The sequence below is a fragment of the Rhinopithecus roxellana genome, chromosome 5 (genome assembly GCF_007565055.1).
Source record: "Rhinopithecus roxellana isolate Shanxi Qingling chromosome 5, ASM756505v1, whole genome shotgun sequence".
Lineage (NCBI taxonomy): Eukaryota > Metazoa > Chordata > Mammalia > Primates > Cercopithecidae > Rhinopithecus > Rhinopithecus roxellana.
The window spans coordinates 58,038,468-58,052,152 of record NC_044553.1 but is presented as its reverse complement, the minus strand read 5'-3'; the positions used below and the strand labels follow the sequence as shown (position 1 = coordinate 58,052,152).

Below are 13,685 nucleotides of genomic sequence, written 5' to 3'. Positions count from 1 at the left end.
GGCTGTCTTTCCTCTGAAAAAACTGTAAACTTTGTAACTAAATCCCATTTCTGCATGACACCAGGGGCTCGAAGTCTGAAATCAAAGTGTCAGTAGGGTTGGTTCCCTCTGAGGACTGAGCAGAGAGAATCTGTCCAAGCCTCTCTTCTTGTAGATGGCCATTTACTCCTTGTGTCTCTTTCCATTTTCTTCCCTTTATGCATGTCTGTTTGTCCAAGTTTATCCTTTTTCTTTCTCTATGGGCCTCAGATGCTGGTTTTCTTCAATACATATCAGGTCAAATTGAACAAATGTTACTTTTTTTTTTTTTTTTTTTTAATAGACAGGGTCTCACTCTGTTGCCCAGGCTGGAGTGCTGTAGTGCAATCTCAGCTCACTGTAGCCTCGACCTCCCAGCGTTAAGAGATCCTCCCACCTCAGCTTCCCAAATAGCTGGGACTACAAGCATGCACCACTGCACCTGGCTAATTTTTGTAATTTTTGATAGAGATGGAGTCTCACCACGTTACCTAGGCTGATCTCGATCTCCTGTGCTCAAGTGATCCACTTCCCTTGGCTTCCTTAAGTGCTGGTATTACAGGTGTGGCCATAAAAAAGGATGAGTTCATGTCCTTTGTAGGGAAACCATCATTCTGAGCAAACTATGGCAAGGACAGAAAACCAAACACCGCATGTTCTCACTCATAAGTGGGAACTGTATAATGAGAACACTTGGAAGTGGGGTGGGGAACATCACACACGGGTCTGTCATGGGGTGAGGAGATGGGGGAGGGACGGTATTGGGAGATATACGTGATGTAAATGGCAAGTTGATGGGTGCAGTATACCAACATGGCACATATATACATATGTAGCAAACTTACACGTTGTGCAAATGTACCCTAGAACTTGGAGTATAATTTTAAAAAATAGTGGTGTTAGTTATAAACTCATGCCTTGAACTTTCAGTATTTTTCATATTTAAAACTGAATGTTTGGAAGAAGAAAATAAAAACTTCTTTTTCTTAAATGCTTATTTATTGAAAATAGAAGTTCCAACTTTCAAGATCATTACCTCTACTAGATATTTTCAAAATCTATCTAAAATTTTACAATCCAGTAAATTGGATCTTTATTCTTTTGTATCATCTCTTCTTGTGTTCACTGTACATGGTAAGCTCTTCTTTCTGCTTGAATAGTGAAGGAAAAGACAGAGTAAATAATTTTTTATAAATCTACTTAATTTATTGTGGTATATTTTCATGCTACATCCTCACCCACATGTGAGGTGAGGATGTAGCATGTGTGTGTGGTACGTGTGTGTGTGTGTGTGTGTGTGAGAGAGAGAGGAATGTGGGAAAATATGTGAGGGATAGTGTGTAAAGAGAATGATATATGGAACTCATCACAACTAATTTGGAATCCTGGCTATACTATTTTTCATCTGGGCCAGTAGGAAAATCATTTGATTTATGTTAGTTTCAATTTTCTTCCACTGAACTTTAAAATTCTTTTAGAATGCAACTATCTTTTAATTTCTGTCTCTTTAATCTGGCACATAGTAGAGAAATTGTCATTATTGAATGAATAAATGAGTAATGTCCTAGCTATCAATACAAGGCATTACAAGGGTTCATTTTACTCCCAATTAATTTATGTTCAGTCCAAAATACTGTGTTTAAGAAATGAGCCTCAATTTGGCCTTGTCTTCTTTTCAGAGGCTGCATATGTCAGTCTTCAGGAATACACTGACTTCCTGGCTGCTTTAGCAAATATTAGATTGCCCTCCTCTGACTTCTAATAGAACGTACTTCTTATACTCATGATTTAATATGTGGCAATATGTTATTTTATCTAATTAGGTCATAGTTTTGGATATGTCTCTTTCTCTCTATGAAATGCTCAGCTCCTTAATGGTAGAGACCACACAATATGCCTTTGTTTTTCACATTACCAGCAAAGGGCCCCTTTCTTGGGAGGTGCTGAGTGTGTTCTTGTATTTAAGAATAGCAGTAATGACAGTAAAGTTAAGCTAATGTACACAGTTCTTAAAAAAAAAAAAAAAAAAAAAAACTATGTTGATATAATTGTGTCAGATGAAGAGACATAGACTCACAGAAGTTCAGTAACTTGAAATATGCCCATAGCCAGAAAGAGGCAATGACTCAGTTGTGCAGATTCTGATTCCGGGACTCTTTCCACTACACCATGATAAATAAGGTCTCTGTTTTGTGTTAAATATTTGGACATTTGGTATGAAGTTGTTAGATCTGACATAATTTGTTTCTAATAGGATTGAGATACCCTGAACAGGTCACCAGGGTATGTTGTATAATTTACCTTTGCTTGATGGCTTTAAAAGGAGGATCAACACCTGCCTTTTAGGCCAGGTTTAGGCATTGCCCTGCCAAAAGGAAAGAAATTAACTACATGTTTTTAAAGATTCCTTTTGGTTCTATAGCCAAAAGAATCTTGGTTCTTGTAACTTACTTATATTTACTTTTTTAACTCTGAATTCTGCCTGTTCCTGGGCATTTTGTAAATATTATGCAAGTCTAAGTTTAAATCATCAGTGACGAGTCAAATTTGGGAGGTCAGGGAAGGTAGAAATCAAGTTACCATCCAGAAGAGCTCAATATACATGTCACTACTAATGAGATGAGAAGGAATAACAGCACACAATATTAATCTTCATGCCATGCTTCAACACAGGATTTTTAAGCCACTCTGACAAATTCTAGATTTTAAACACAAATGAGTGGAAGTTTGTGGAGAACCCTGAGAACTTAGAAGTGTCTTTGTTGTTTGCTTAGTCTGCCTCCATTCCGAGTTTTTCCTCACCTTGAACATTACTTCATTACTTCTTAGCCCCCTTTCCAACCATTTTTACTCATTTGTTGTTAATATGCAGATTACAATGGCTGGTGTTTGGAAAGGGGATCAGCAAAACATTTATCATTCAATGCAGCAACTTGAGGAGTTTTGAAAAGCAGAGCATGTGGAACCCCATTAACAGATAAAGAACACAGGATTGAAAGAACTGAAGGACAAACCGTTTATTTCAGTACATCTTGTATAGCAACACATTACCAGAGGCAATAGGTACAAAAGATCAGATCAGCTTCAGAAGGGCTAAATGATATTCATTTGCCATCTTCCCCAAAATAATAAGATTGCATGGAAATATTTTTTATTTTGAATGTTGAAGATAATTTTAATAATGTGATTTTTTTGACCCACAGTCTAAGGCAAAGCCTTATCCCGGAAGATAATAGAGATGAGATGAATTAGAGGACTATAGCCAGATACAGAAAAAAAAAGCAGAACCTTTTAATACTAACAGATAAAACAGGCAGTTCAATGCTGATAAATGCAGAATAATGATGCTTTTGATGGGTCTTTATCACAGAAGGCCATGTTCTTCATAAATTATGAGCCATAAAAAAAGGAATTTCAGTCAAAAGACAAGTCTGTTTGTATTGTCAATGAATGATGAGAAATAGAAAGACAAAAACCAAGTAGGAATGCATAAAATAACTGCTTGATGACTTTATCAGCTAAGTTTCTACCCTGAAAAATATAGAACAAAAGACTATCCAGAAAAAAAAAAAAAAAATTCAAAGACAGCCCAAAATGATAGAAGTACTTTTATTTTGAAAAAATGCAACTATTTTATTTGTGGAAAATTGTGGTTGATCTAAAGACTACTGAAGTCAATTTCAAATGTAGATGTTTTTACTATTCTTCTTATCTCAAAGGGCATCTAAAATGTATTTGAAGTGATATTTAATGTGGATTGACATTCATTCGTTATGTGAAGGATGTATCTCAATGTCTATACATATGTGCCGCTGAATATTTTGTCACAATTATCTTTAAAAAGTTAGCTAGTGAATTTTTTTGGTAAAAAATGTCAATTGAATCTGAGCTTCTGATTGGTGTATTTTCTAAAATTTAACATTTAGCTTTCTTGTGATGTTTTTGTAAAGAGAAAACAGAATGTGTTTGAGCTTCTGTTATATATTTATTTTCTAAAATATAATATTTATTACCATTACCTAGTTCAGATTTGTAATATTTATCATCAATAAATATGGGTCAAATGTGCCAATTATGTTTTCAGACACTGGTCCTAATATTTCAGATATTATATCTATAATTTAAGTAGCAATCTGCATGTGGTATCTCTTATAGATCATTATTTGGTACTGAAAGTGGTAATAATTCATCAAGTAATACTTTTCCTATAACAGGCAACTTTATTAATATATCATGTGGATCTTCGATCTTTCTTTATTAATATATCATGATGGATCAAGGTAACTACTCTTATACACCAGCACTAAGAATCAATATTATTTGGAGGAAGCTATTTAAAAAAATAAGAAAGCAATGTGTCTTAATGAAATGGACCATGGTTCGAGAACCAAGAGCCCTAACACCTGCCTTAACAGACAAGATGTGTTAACTCGGAGAATGTGTGATTTTTGCCTCAGTGTCTCCAAACTTAAAATAAGAAGGCTGAGTAACTAAATTGTTTTTGAATTTTATAACCTTATATTTTACTGCTGTGGTATATTTTTTGTGACTCCTTTGCTTAGTCAGTACTTAACCTTACTTTCACAATTTATTTTAATGTGTCTACTAACATCAAAGCAGTTGTCTTTTGTAACTGACAGGTGCTGGGGAGAAAAGTATCTGAATCACCCAAGAGGCATTTCCGGACCCGCTCACTGTGTTCTGATCTCCCTTCAGAACTCAAAATCACTACTTCCAGGGGACATAGTGTTGATGAGCTTTCTTCTCAACCTTCCAGCATGCAGAGGTGGAAACAGACTGAAGACCATTGGTCTAACACCTTCACAGAGAGCCTTCTCAGAGGACACAAGTGCTTGTCAAGCGTATGTGTTCAAGGAAACGTGTCTTTGGGGAGATTCTGTCATCTTAGCATCACTTTTACCTCTTGAAACTCCCATAGTGAGTCAGGGCCAACAACTTTCTTTTTTAATGACATGTTTTAAAATTCTGTGTTGCTGACATTGATCCTCTCTTTTTCTAACCGTATTTGATGTCCTCTCAGTTTCTAAGCTGCCTTAAAGATTCCATATTTCATAATTATTTTGTTGCGAGTAACAGAAATGGTCTTTGACTAACTTAAACAAAAGCAAATTTATTGGAAGGATATAGTGAGCTCAAAGAATGTATAGGAGCCTGGAGACCTGGGCTTGAATGGATGGGAATCAAGGCAGTGCTGGAGACAAGAAAGAAAAAACCATGATAGTGGCCTGGTAGCAATGAGGACTGACTCTCAGATAAAAGTGAAAGCGAAACATTTTCTTCCTTTTTATTATGTTGCTGTATATTCAGATTCCTGCAGTGGACATCCAGTGAAGGGTACTGGATTTCTATTATAAAGACATGGGGGCATTGGGTAGACCTTAAAAAGACACACATTCTTGTATGTTCATATGAGCACCTTCCTCCTGCAAAGCAGTGTCTGTGAATAGCTACCTATTTCATTTCTTCTTTTGATAAATTGACTTGATCTCTCTTCTTACCATCTCTTTTCTTAAAAGTATGAATTACCTTCATTTATCATCTCAATTTCATCCTGATCTTTGTTTTTCTTAGAAAAGTACAGGTACCCCTCTTAAAAAACCACTATGTCATTATGTTTAAAATCAGTTCTCCATTATGGTGAAAAGGAAGTTAAAATATTCAAAAGTTAAACTGGGCAAACTTCTATTAAAATAGGAATTATTTGATAAATTAACTCTTATAATCCCTAAGAGTATTGCTATCTAAATTGATACATAAGGTATTCTGAAGTTAAAAATACAATAAAGGAATATGGTATGTGGGTAACATCAAGTGGGATTGCTGTGCGATATTTCAGATGAGCTCATATATTACCCCACGTCTAATACTTTCACAAAATGATGGTATTTTTCACCTGCTTTCTGATCTCTTTTTGATAGAAATACCCTGGCATCTTTTTCATACATCAGCTCCGTTCATCTATTGAACTTTAATGATATGTTTTTCTCCCAGTCCTCTAACAATTTCCACTAGATTTAGCTACTTTTTAAGGAGCTTCTGTGTTTCTTATGGTACTCTATTATTTTCTTTGATCTTCTAGTCCTTTTTCTTACCCTAGGGACATTTTCATTTGCAAAGATCCACCCAAATTTTACTCGGCACAAATCCAGTCATATAGAAAACCCCCTACAAGTGAAATCTGACTGCCAAATAATTTCTGTCAGCCTTAACACTGGAATTTGCTAACTTTTGACATGATTCTGATGAAAATTAGAAATTATGTAAATTCCCCCCAATACTGGACTTTTCAGGGGTTTGCTATCCAGCTTGGTGGGTTATCCAGCTCTTTTGCTTCCCTCCTTTCCTCCTGCCACCTCTTTAGACCATTTCCATCCATCAAACATGCCTTTAGGGATAAAAAGAGAAGGTGAGATGAAACGCAAGCTGATCCATTTTGTTGTTTAGCTGCAGTTCTGGTTAGAGAGAAAGTAGAGGGTTTGTTGAAGGGAAAAGTTGAAACATGGAAACTATTGGCTAAATTGAAACCAGGGTATTAGCTTGGGAAGTTGTCGATTTATGCAACCCGTGCTTCCATTTGCATAGATAACTGAGTTAGCTTTACAAGAGTTTAGAGCTCCCTCACTCATAGATATTTTATTCATGAGTTATTGCCCTTAAAAATAAGTAACCATAAAAGAAGTCCTCTAAAGAAAACCCAGCCTCTGAAATGAGGCTCACAACCATTACACTGATGATCTGAAAGGCACACTTGCCTCCTTCAGTTTATAATGATATCATTGCCTTGGCCACAATCTCACTTTTGTTCATTTAAATGGCATAGGAATAAACGCTACTTGCATCATAGTTTGTACATTAATAGGCACAACATAAAACCAAATTACAAGGCTGTACTCTTCCTCAAGCTGTTAGCTACCTCTAAGGTTTTTCTGTGGCAGTGACAGATGCTCTGATACCTATATAACCTCTAGAATAGGAGTTTAATGAAAGTAGTATTTGTAGTATTTAACTTTGGAAACCTTTAAATTAGTAAGATTTATTTTTGTGATGCTTTAGAGTAAGAAGTTAGCATGTCTCTAATGACAATCATTTCTTAACATTTTAACTCATATCTATGGGAAATCTCAGGAGTGCTTAAAACTCTGTGGAAGAAAGAAAACACAAGGGCAGTTCAAGCAGAAATTTAAAGAGATAAAAAAAGAAACATTTATACGTCCAAAAAAAGTACGAAAAAAAGCTCATTATCACTGATCATTAGAGAAATGCAAATGAAAACCACAATGAATACCATCTCACGCCAGTTAGAATGGCCATTATTATGAAGTCAGGAAACAATAGCTGCTAGCAAGGATGTGGAGAAATAGGAATGCTTTTACGTTGTTGGTGGGAGTGTAAATTAGTTCAACCATTGTGGAAGACAGTGTGGCGATTCCTCAAGGATCTAGAACCAAAAATACCATTTGACCTAGCAATCTCATTACTGGGTATATACCCAAAAGATTATAAATTATTCTACTATAAAGACATATGCACACATATGTTTATTTCAGCACTGTTCACAATAGCAAAAACTTGGAACCAACCCAAATGCCCATCCATGACAGACTGGATAAAGAAAATGTGGCACATATACACCATGGAATACTATGCAGTCATAAAAAAGAATGAGATGTTTCCTTTGCAATGACATGGATGAAGCTGGAAGCCATCATTCTCAGCAAACTAACACAGGAACAGAAAACCAAACACCCCTATTCTCACTCTTAAGTGGGAGCTGAAAAATGAGAACACGTGGACACGGGGAGGGGAACAAGACACACTGGGGCCTGTTGGGGGCTGGGCACAAAGGGAAGGAGAGCATTAGGACAAACAGCAAATGCATGTATGGGGCTTAAAACCTACATGATGGGTTGATGGCTGCAGCAAACCACCACGGCACATGTATGTCCATGTAACACACCTGCATATTCTGCACATGTATCCCGGAACTTACAATAAAATTAAAAAAAAAAAAAATCCAGCAGCCTTTCCCATATTGCCATGTTCAGTGAACCACACTACTGCACTGTCTGATAAATGTGAAAAAAAAAATGGCAATCTAAGTACTTTCTATCGCACACCCTATCACTGCCCTGTTTGTCAAACAAAGAAAGCACCTGTTGAGACAGAAGCTTTGCTGGGAGTTTCCACGAAGTTTGATGATCCAAAAGATGTAATATGAGCAGCAACTGCACTGGCAGAGCATTATCATAATAGCCCGACCTCCTGAGCTTTTCCTGATTACCTGGATCTTACCTCCCAAAGGGAAAATGACTTCAAAGACTGAAGTTCTTGCCTGCATTTTTCAAAGATTCAGCCACTTGAAGCTACAGACTCTTCCAGCTTGTTTTCAACATGCACAATAATGCCAGAAAATGACACCGAGTTCCCCTAAGAGCCCAAGAGGACATGGAGCAGCGCTCTAACGGCTAGTCTTTTCAGACGGATCTGCACAGTCCTCTGTGTTTTCTTAGATACCAGAAAGAAGAAGGCTCCGGGTTTCACTGTTTTTTGTTTGTTTGTTTTCTTTTTTGCCTGTTTGTTTTTTATTCAATAGTTTAAAAGCAGAGCCTTAGCTTCCTAAGTCCATTTTGAAAGTCAAATGGATTAAAAAGAGTTTCAAAACAGTGCTAGCCCAAATCTGGTTGAAACTTTTAATTAGTCTGATGTTATTTTTAGACTCTCTCAAAGCTCCATAATTGAGCCCTTTGCAGTTGTACAAACAAATAGAAACCTTGTAAGATCTTGAAATTCATGATAGTTTACTAATGAAGTCAGCTTGGAAAACTCTTCATTGAATATTGTAATTTGATTGCCATCTTATTCTGATTGGACCCTGGTTTTGCATTTAAATGAGTATATATTATTTGAAATGCAAAACAGCATGTTATCTGGGGTATTTTGCAAGAACAGACAAGATTAAAAACATCTAATGTTCCATTTTATAAAAACATTACAAAATGGAAGTGCAGAGCTGACTTTTAAAATTTATTAGTAACAGCTTACAATAATTGGACATTAATTAATCCTAAATTACAAGACATTTCTGTGGAAATGCGTATTACATCCTTTCCATCAGTACTCAGCAGATTCATTAGTATTATTTTTTGTTTGGAGCATTGAAGGCACTAACAACAGTTTCTTACTAAAGCAGTCATGGTTACAGAATTCACTGTTATGCACGTGAGTTGAACACAATACATTATCAATTACTGATTCTACAACTACTGACCTTGAGTATCCAATTTAAAAAAAAAAAAAAAAAACAGTGGCAGCAGTAGCTAAGGCAAGCTGAATTTGTGAATTGGGGTCTGTATCGACTTGTTCCAAGCTTTGATTTTTATCAGCCTTTGTGGTAGATGGATTGGAAAGAATTTTCTGATTCTATAAACTTTTATTATTATTTCTCAACTGTGGTTTTTGTGTCTTACATAGAAAATTGTTTTCAATTGCATTACCCCAAAAAAGAAGATTCCATTTGAAAGAAGCATGGGGGCAGCTGTCTCTCTATTTGATTGTTTGGCTTTCTGAAATTTCCATTACATCTATTTTCAAACACATATGGTAACCCACAATCTAATATGCTGGATTTTTCTCTCCCTTTAGTATTCTACTGACAAAAGACTGTCAGAACAGGACCTTAGCTTTATAAGTGTATTATCCAGGTCTTTGGAATCATTTTTAATCATTTAGTTATATCAAGTGAGTTATAATATGGGAATTAATATTTTATGTGGAATTTGAACTGTGAGAAAAAGAGATTTCTTCACCTATTTCATATTTCTGACCTCAAATAAAGGGAAAGTCTTAGTGTAATGGAGGAATTTGACTCCCTAGGGTCTCTAGTGATGGAAGAAGGTGGCAATGACAATGATACAACAGAGGAAAAAGGGAGCAGAGAAACAGCATGGCTTTGCACTTGTCTTCCATTGCAGGCCTGTGCCATCCCAACTACCACATTAATTCAACCTAAGTCCAGCCTGATGGACAGTTTTAAGAGTTTTATAAAATTGCTATGTCACATGTAAAATGCATACAAGTACCATTGCTATGTAATCTATTTGGTGAATTCTATCAAAGTAATTTTGATTTCTGATATTCTAAGACTAGCAAGGGCTGCACTTAATCCTTCTCTCCGAACTGAGTATCCATAGATACATAAAATCCTAATTTTTTTTTTTAATTAGGAAGAATTAAATTTTCAGGACTAAAAGATTAAAATCAACTTTCCTGGCTGAAAGAAAGGATGCCTAATATTTGAGAGCAGATCTTTATAAAGATTGGTCATTGTACTAAAATAAAGATCAAGTATTGGGTCTGGACTGATTCTGGCTTGAGGCTGGTGCTGTATAGGTCCTCATTTTATGGATCTTGTTTTATGCAAATGAGAGCTGTCAGCTTCCTGTATGACCCTGTATGCAGAAGCAACCTGATGGGTTGGGGTATCGGGGTACCAGTTAGTTGAATATCCTTTATCTGAAATTCTTAGTACCAGAAGTGTTTCAGATTTCACATACATACATATTTTGATTTTGGAATGTTTGCACTTACATAATGACATATCTTGGGGGTAGAACCCAAGTCTAAACAAGAATTTTATTTATGTTTCATATACATGTATACACATAGCCTTAGGAGACAATGTTTTGTCTGCATTTTGACTGCAACTTACTACATGATGTCAGATGTGTAATTTTCCTCTTGTGGCATCATGCTGGTGGTCAAAACTTTTGGGTTTTACATTTTCTGATTAGGGAGGCCCACCCTGTATATCTCCTGAACTGGCCCTACAAAGTCTTTTCTACTTTCTTTTTTTCAAATTGGAGCTACAGGAAACAGATTTTTTTTTTCTGTGTTGAAGGAAAGCAGATTATATGAACCTAGACTTCAAGTTGCCATGATTCAAGTATTATCAAAAAAGTTAACCAAAGAGAACATAGTTGAAGTGAAAGAAAAGTATGGTCAGGGGATAAGAAATAATCAGTTGTTCTAGTTTTCCAAGAGCCACTGTTTCCCTTTCCCAAGTCTAATCATGCGTGCAGATATATCCCCTACTTTGACCTAAGCTTGTTTGAGCTGGATTTCTCTTGCTTGCTACATAAATGATCCCCCGTTACAAAAACTTTATTTTTCCTTTTTTTCCTCTTACTAGGAAGGGAGTGAATTGGAGCTTTGACATGATAAATGTATTTTCTCTGAACTAAATCCCCACCTAGCTGTAGAAGCAGAAGATAAATATGCGCAAGCATCATCTTACCTATTATCTGTAAACTAGTGAACTACTTTTCTGATTTTTATAGCTTTAGCCCCATTCCTGGTTTTAATATCTGATTTGAAGTTTTCCAGAGTATACTTCTAGAACATCTTAGGCACCTGAAAAGCGACTGAGATGTTCAGGTTGAATACTAGATGACAACATGGCAAGTTAAATGTGTCTCTTGTGCCCTGAAGTATACTTCAGGACTTGGGGACTGATTGCACAAGGGGTACAAAGAAGAAGGAAGACACAAAATTGATTAGAAATCTGTGTGATTGAGAGTGAGATAAGGAGGAGCCACAAATGGGAGGTAGGTAAGAAGTATTTGAAAAGGTAATAGAATAAAAATGTGGCAGTGTCAAAAAAGTTACTGTTACAAAGAATGTAAAATAAGAGTGATAAATAGCACTGAAAATGCAAGGGTTTAGGAGGAAGAGAATTTAGAAACAGCTTGGACTTGCCAATTTTGAGCTCACAGCCTTTGAAAGAGCTGCTGTAGATAAAAGAAGTGAATAAAAGTAAGACAATAACAAACAATAGAACTGGAGAGGAAAGGAGAGAGAGGGAGGACGAGTGTAAGAGAGAAGAAGAGGGATTCAGAAAAAAGTCCCAGGGATTATGGGATGGGAAGGAACAAATGAACAAATTGATCAATTAGATAACAAAAGATGCACAAATAAAAACAGAAATAACAATGCAATGATATTTTAAAAAGGGAAGTAGGAAATTAAGGGAGCTAAAATGAGGTTATTTAAATTTCATAGGTGGATTAGGTCATCTAATAAGACTGAAGAGTGTGGGATGTTGGGAAACTGAAGATTCTAGAGCATTTGGGGGATATGTACTATGATGGAATTGAGTGACTAGAAGTATTATACTATATGTCTGCGAAGTATCAGTTACCATTTTATAGTGTATTTGCTTTAGAACACATAAACATATCTTCAAAACTTATAGTTACAGAGCTACTTTTGGTTACCCTTGATAGTCTGGTAACTTGGAAAAGAGAGATGAAAGTAAATGAAATGCAAGAATTCACTAAGATGGCTGATGATGGGGTTTGAATTTGGTAGTGAAGTAAATAAACTCAGAAATAAACTGATATTCTGGAATGAGAGGAAAAGGCTTGACGTACTGGAGGCCATCAATCATTTAAGTAGCTATAAATAGCTTCTACAGTGCAGAGTCCCATGCTTAGGAATTAGGGGAGCAATAATGCATAAGATGTGCTGTTTGCATGCAGTCACAATTTGATGAAGGGCGCAGCCACCCAAAAAAGCAGAGAGATTCAGTAGCAGTGAGGAACTGGGAAGACAAAAGAGAAGAGAGGATATGGTGGTAATAGAGAAGATTACAGTCAGATGTCTGGAAATGAGTAGCAGAAATGGTAAGCAGATTTTTAGGTCTTTGTTGTAATTGCATACTTAGTATTTTGTAACCAGTATATGTACCAAAACAAGAGTTGGGGCGCAGGGGTGGAAGGAGGAGTGACTTCGCTTGAGAAACCAATGCTCTCTTTTTAGTGTTGTTGTTGTGACCACAAAGAAATTGGCTCCAAGTCATTTTTGGCATTCTTATTCCTTCTACTCTAAACTGAATTATGATCCAATGTCAAGTCCTGAATCCATAAATCTGGCCTGACATTTCATATGCTTCTAATAGATGGTGCTGGAAAAGCAGTTTCTGACCTAAGCTCCATAAAGGAAATGAGGAAAATGCAGAAAAGGTTTCAGGCTAGTCTGTAAAGCTATTTGAGGCCTATTCCAGAAGTCTTCTTCAATTCATCTCAGTAGGTGATCTAAAGAGCCATCACTTCTTTGTGATACACAGAGGTCTAACTCCACATTAGAAGTTCATAATACATGAAGTAACATTACTGCACCTATAGAATGTCATCTGGAATTATTGGAAAGTAAATAGTTAAACCGGTTATATGACATCATAGAGCCAGTGTTCTTCCCCACTGTTTGCGGTACTCCATTTGATTTTCAGTACTCCATTTGATTTTCAGAAAGTTAAATTTAGGCCCATCAGCTTGGATGTGGACAAAGTTTAAAGGCAATCTAGAGTTACAAACTCAAATACCTCTGAATGTCTAACAACTAGTAGAAATGAGTGAGTCTGGCCAAGTGTGAGAATACAAGAGCAGAAGCTGAATGTTGAATACTGCCAGCCTCTGAGTCCCACTGATGTCAGGGAGGTTGGGAACTGCAGCAAGCTGGACGCAGCTGCTGCTCAGTATTAGCCTATTGTTGTGACAGGGAATGCCAATCTGGTGTTGCCAGATCTTCCAATTTTTGTTCTAGAGTGGCCAGAAAACTGGATTTTTGTATGAAAAGTACGGATTTTAAAC

At 36.3% G+C, this 13,685-nt stretch overlaps 1 non-coding gene across 1 annotated transcript; it reads right to left on the bottom strand.

The window, feature by feature from the left end:
• Positions 1-243: 243 nt before the first annotated feature.
• Positions 244-308, bottom strand: LOC115898018. The gene has a single exon (XR_004057781.1). It is a non-coding gene; the product is annotated as a small nucleolar RNA SNORD37 (small nucleolar RNA).
• Between the last annotated feature and the right edge of the window lie 13,377 nt (positions 309-13,685).